We start from the raw sequence: 7,039 nt of genomic DNA on the forward strand, positions 1-7,039 counted from the left end.
TTCACAGATGATTTAAACATTTGAAAAGTTCAAAGAAATTTAGAGTGAAGTTGAGAATCATCGTAACAAGAAAATAAAGTTTCTATGATCTGATCGCGGGGGCAAATATTTGAGTTAAGAGTTTGGCCTTCATTTAAAAACAAGGTGGAATAGTTTGATAACTCATGCCACCTGGAACACCACAGCGTAATGGTGTGTCCGAACGTCATAACCGTACTTTATTAGATATGGTGCGATCTATGATGTCTCTTACAGATTTACCACTATCGTTTTGGGGTTATGCATTACAGACATCTGCATTCACGTTAAATAGGGCACCATCTAAATCCGTTGAGACAACACCATATGAACTGTGGTTTAGCAAGAAACCTAAGCAAGAAACCTAATATTCCTACACCAATTAGTGAGGAAGCTAATGATGATGATCTTGAGACTTCTGATCAAGTTACTACCGAACCTCGTAGGTCAACCAGAGTACGATCCGTACCAGAGTGTTACGGTAATCCTGTTCTCGAGGTCATGTTACTTGATCATGACGAACCTACAAACTATGAGGAAGCGATGGTGAACCCAGATTCCATGAAATGGCTTGAGGCCATGAAATCTGAGATGGGATCCATGTATGAGAACAAAGTATGGACTTTGATTGACTTGCCTGATGATCGGCGAGCCATTGAGAATAAGTGGATCTTCAAGAGCAAGAACAACGCTGATAGTAGTGTTAATATCTACAAACCTCGAATTGTCGCAAAAAAGGTTGTCGACAAGCTCAAGGTGTTGATTACGACAAGATTTTATCACTTGTAGCGATGCTTAAGTCTATTCGAATCTTGTTAGCAATTGCCACATTTTATGAAATCTGGCAAATGGATGTCAAAACTACATTCCATAATGAATTTCTTAAAGAAGAGTTGTATATGACGCAACAAGAAGGTTTTGTCAATTCTAAAGGTGCTAACAAAAGTGTGCAAGATCCAGCGATCAATCTATGGACTGGTGCAAGCATCTCGGAGTTGGAATATACGCTTTGATAAGGTGATCAAAGCATATGGTTTTATACAGACTTTTGGTGAAGCCTGTATTTACAAGAAAGTGAGTGGGAGCACTACAACCTTCCTGATAATTATATGTGAATGACATATTGTTGATCAGAAATGATGGAGAATTTTCTAGAAAGCATAAAGGAGTGTTTGAAAGGAGTTTTTCAAAGAAAGACCTCGGTGAAGCTGCTTACATATTGAGCATCAAGATCTATAGATATAGATCAAGACGCTTGATAAGTTTTTTCAATGAGTACATACCTTGACAAGTTTTTGAAGTGGTTCAAAATGGAAAAGTCAAAGAAGGAGTTCTTGCCTGTGTTGCAAGGTGTGAAGTTGAGTAAAGAATCAAAACCCAACCACGGCAGAAAATAGAAAGAGAATGCAAAGTCATTCCCTATTCCTCAGTCATAGGTTCTATAAAGTATGCTATGCTGTGTACCAGACCTATTGTGTACCTCACCATGAGTTTGGCAAGAGGGTACAATAGTGATCCAGGAGTGGATCACTGAAATCGGTCAAAATTATCCTTAGTGGAATAAGGACATGTTTCTCAGTTATGAAGGTGACAAAAAGTTCATCGTGAAGGGTTATGTCGATGCAAGCTTTGACACTAATCCAGATGACTCTAAGTCTCAATCTGGATACATATTGAATGTGGGAAAAATTAGCTAAACTAGCTCCGTGGAGAGCATTGTAGACATAGAAAATTTGCAAAATACATACGACTCTGAATGTGGCAGACCCGTTGACTAAACTTCTCTCACAAGCAAAACATGATCACTCTTTGGGTGTTAATCACATAGCGATGTGAACTAGATTATTGACTCTAGTAAACCCTTTGGGTATTAGTCACACGGAGATGTGAACTAATCACATAAATATGTGAACTATTGATGTTAAATCACATGACAATGTGAACTAGATTATTGACTCTAGTGCAAGTGTGAGACTGAAGGAAATATGCCCTAGAGGCAATAATAAAGTTGTTATTTATATTTCCTTATATCATGGTAAATGTTTATTATTCATGCTAGAATTGTATTAACTGGAAACTTAGTACATGTGTGAATACATAGACAAACAGTGTGTCCCTAGTATGCCTATACTTGACTTGCTCGTTAATCAAAGATGGTTAAGTTTCCTAGTCATAGACATGTGTTGTCATTTGATGAACGGGATCACATCATTAGAGAATTATGTGATGGACAAGACCCATCCGTTAGCTTAGCATAATGATCATTTACTTTTATTGCTATTGCTTTCTTCATGACTTATACATGTTCCTCTGACTATGAGATTATGCAACTCCCGAATACCGGAGGAACACCTTGTGTGCTATCAAACATCACAACGTAACTAGGTGATTATAAAGATGCTCTACAGGTGTCTCGGAAGGTGTTTGTTGGGTTGGCATAGATCAAGATTAGGATTTGTCACTCCATATATTGGAGAGGTATCTCTAGGCCCTCTCGGTAATGCACATCACTATAAGCCTTGCAAGCAATGTGACTAATGAGTTAGTTACGAGATGATCCATTATAGAATGAGTAAAGAGACTTGTCGGTAACGAGATTGAACTAGGTATGAGGATACCCACGATCGAATCTCGGGAAAATAACATACCGATGACAAAGGGAATAACGTATGTTGTTATGAGGTTTGACCGATAAAGATCTTCGTAGAATATGTAGGAGCCAATATGAGCATCCAGGTTCCGCTATTGGTTATTGACCGGAGATGTGTCTCGGTCATGTCTACATAGTTCTCGAACTCGTAGGGTCCGCACGCTTAACGTTCGATGACTATTTGTATTATGAGTTATGCCAGTTGATGACCGAAGTTTGTTCGAAGTCCCGGATGAGATCACGGACATGACAAGGAGTCTCAAAATGCCCGAGAGGTAAATATTCATATATTGTAAGGCTATATTTGGACATCGGAAAGGTTCCAAGTGATTCAGGTGTTTTTCGGAGTACCGGCGAGTTACGGGAATTCACCGGGAAAAGTAATGGGCCTTATTGGGCCATACAGGAAAAGAGGAGATAGGCCAAGACGAGGTGGTGAGTGCCCCCCCAATGGGTCCAAATTGGACTAGGGGAAGGGGGCGGCGCCCACCTTGCCTTTCCCAACTCTCTCTCTCTCTCTAGATCTCTCTCTCTCTCTCTCTTCTCTCCTACTCTGAAAAGGAAAGGGATTCCTACTAGTCCTAGTAGTACTCCATACTCTTGGCGTGCCCCTAGGGGGTCGGCCTCTTTCCCTGCCTCCTTTATATACGTGGGCAGGGGCACCCCAAAGGCATACCAAGTCTTCTCTTAGCCGTGTGCGGTGCCCCCCTACTGTTACACACCTCGGTCATATCGTCGTAGTGCTTAGGCGAAGCCCTGTGCCGGTAACATCATCATCACCGTCGCCACACCATCATGCTGACGGAACTCTCCCTTGGCCTCAACTGGATCAAGAGCTCGAGGGACGTCAACGAGCTGAACGTGTGCTGAACACGGAGGTGCCGTACATTTGGTGCTTGGATTGGTTGGATCGCAAAGACGTTCGACTACATCAACCGCGTTACTAAATGCTTTCAATTTCGGTCAACGAGGGTATGTGAACACACTCTCCCCTCTCGTTGCTATGCATCTCCTAGATAGAACTGGTGTGATCATAGGTAAAAAAATTTGAAATACTGTGTTTCCCAACATAAATCAGTTAGAGACATCATAGATCACACCATATCTAATAAAGTGCAGTTACGACGTTCGGACACACCATTACGTTGTGGTGTTCCAGGTGTCGTGAGTTACGAAACTATTCCACATTCTTTCAAATGAAGACCAAAACTCATAACTCAGATATTCACCTCCACAATCAGATTGTAGAAATTTAATTTCCTTGTTACGATGATTTTCCACTTCACTCTAAAATTCTTTGAACTTTTCAATTGTTTCAGACTTATGTTTCCTCAAGTACATATTCCCATATCTTCTCAAATCATCTGCGAAGGTCAGAAAATAATGATACCTGCCGCGGGCATCAACACTCATCGGACCGCATACATCAGTATGTATTATTTCCAATAAGTTTGTTGCTCGCTCCATTGTTCCAGAGAACGGAGTCTTAGTCATCTTGCCCATGAGGCATGGTTCACAAGCATCAAGTGATTCCAAAAGCCCATCAGCATGGAGTTTCTTCATGCGCTTTACACCAATATGACCTAAACGTCAGCGCCACAAATAAGTTGCACTATCATTATTAAACTTATACTTTTGGCTTCAATACAATGAATATGTGTATCACTACTATCGAGATTCAATAAAAATAGACCACTTGATACGTCTCCAACGTATCTATAATTTTTTATTGTTCCATGCTATTATGTTATCTGTTTTGGATGTTTAATAGGCTTTAATATGCCCTTTTATATTATTTTTGGGACTAACCTATTAACCGAAGGCTTAGTGGAAATTGTTGTTTTTTTCATATTTCAGTGTTTCGTAGAAAGGGAATATCAAACGGAATCCAAACGGAACGAAACCTTCGCGATGATCTTTTTGGAACAAACGCAATCCAGGAGACTTGGAGTGGAGGTGAAGGAAGCAACGAGGCGGCCACGAGGTAGGGCGGCCCGCCTTGGGGGTAGGAGCGCCCCCACCCTCGTGGGCCCCTCGTAGCTCCCCCGACCTACTTCTTTCGCCTATATATACTCTTATACCCTGAAAACATCCGAAGGAGCCACGAAACTACTTTTCCACCGCCGCAACCTTCTGTACCCGTGATATCCCATCTTGGGGCCTTCTCTAGCGATCTGCCGGAGGGGGATTCGATCACGGAGGGCTTGTACATCAACTCCATAGCCTCTCTGATGATGTGTGAGTATTTTACCACAGACCTTCGGGTCCATAGGTATTAGCCAGATGGCTTATTCTCTCTCTTTTGATTTCAATACAAATTTCTCCTCGATGTTCTTGGAGAGCTATTCGATGTAGTAATTTTTGTGGTGTGTTTGCTGAGATCCGATGAATTATGGGTTTATGATCAAGATTATCTATGAACAATATTTGATTCTTCTCTGAATTCTTATATGCATGATTTGATATCTTTGCAAGTCTCTTCGAATTATCAGTTTGGTTTGGCCTACTAGATTGATCTTTCTGCAATGGGAGAAATGCTTAGCTTTGGGTTCAATCTTGCGGTGCTCGATCCCAGTGAAAGAAAGGGAACCGACACATATTGTATTGTTGCCATCGAGGGTAATAATATGTGGTTTATATCATATTGCTTGAGTTTATCCCTCTACATCATGTCATCATGCTAAATGTGTTACTCTGTTCTTATGAATTTAATACTATATATGCATGCTGGATAGTGGTCGATGTGTGGAGTAATAGTAGTAGATGCAGAATCGCTTCAGTCTACTTGACACAGACGTGATGTCTATGTTCATGATCATGCCTAGATATTGTCATAACTATGCGCTTTTCTATCAATTGCTCGGCAGTAATTTGTTCACCTACCGTAATATATGCTATCTTGAGAGAAGCCACTAGTGAAACCTATGGCCACCGGGTCTACTTTACATCATATAAGTTTCCGATCTACAATACTAGTTCACTATTTATTTTATTTTTGCAATCTTTACTTTTCAATCTATACAACAAAAATACCAAAAATATTTATCTTATTATCTTTATTAGATCTCACTTTCGTAAGTGACCGTGAAGGGATTGACAACCCCTTTATCGCATTGGTTGCGAGGTTCTTGTTTGTTTGTGCAGGTACTAGGCGATTTGCGTGTTGTCTCCTATTGGATTGATACCTTGGTTCTCAAAAACTGAGGGAAATATTTGTGCTACTTTGCTGCATCGCCGTTTTAAAAGTGCAACTATCCCTGGGTGGTTTTGGTAATTCCTAACAACATATAGCCCATTGAGCTAATGCTATTTCAAGATAAATATTTCAGGAAAGCTCAATGTTTGGCATGGAATGGATTAGAGAATGGACCCTCAAAATACTAAGAACACATGTTGGCTCAAGCTCAAGACTCTAGATTTTACTTTTAGTGATCCAAGATCACATTGAGTACATAGGAAAAGCCAATACTATTAAAAGGGGATGAGGTGTTGCTTAATGAGTTACTTGTTCAAAATGCTTAGTGATATGCTCCAAAACCCTCAACTACTTTCTCATATCCACATATGTCCCAAACCAAAAGTCAAACTCGGCCTCACCGAAATTTCCTACCCGGCGCCACCAAGTTCACTTGACATAGCCACTGCCACAAAGCCTAGTCATTCTGGTCTCATTGATAGGGATCTCGGTCTCACCTAGATGGGATTGCAATGTCACTGTTTCCCTTCATAATGTTTCAGTCCAACCCAGATGAGCGATCGGTCCCACCGAGATTGTACTGCAAACTCTCTGTTTCCCCTTTGTAACGTTTCTGTCTAACCGAGATGAGCGAATCGGTCCCACCGAGTTTGCCTGACCAACTCTCCGTTTGCCTATAACCAAAATCGGTCCCACCGAGTTTATGTAATCGGTCTCACCGAGATTACGTTATGCCCTAACCATAATGGAATCGGTCCCACCGAGTTGACATGTCGGTCCCATCGAAAATCCTAACATTCACATTTTGAACTAAATTGGTCTGACCGAGTTTCATGATTCGGTCCCACTGAGTTCGGTGATTTGTGTGTAACAATTAGATTTTGTGTGGAGGATATATATACCCCTCCACCCACTCTTCATTCGTGGAGAGAGCCATCAGAACATGCCTACACTTCCAACATATATTTTCTGAGAGAGAACCACCTACACTTGTGTTGAGGTCAAGATATTCCATTCCAACCACATAAATCTTGATCTCTAGCCTTCCCCAAGTTACTTTCCACTGAAACCCTCTTTCCACCAAATCCAAACCTATGAGAGAGAGATGAGTATTGGGAATACTATATTTGAAGCACAAGCGCAAGGAGTTCATCATCAACACACCATCTATTACC

Source organism: Triticum aestivum, chromosome 5A (assembly GCF_018294505.1).
Source record: "Triticum aestivum cultivar Chinese Spring chromosome 5A, IWGSC CS RefSeq v2.1, whole genome shotgun sequence".
In the NCBI taxonomy this organism is placed as follows: Eukaryota; Viridiplantae; Streptophyta; class Magnoliopsida; order Poales; family Poaceae; genus Triticum; species Triticum aestivum.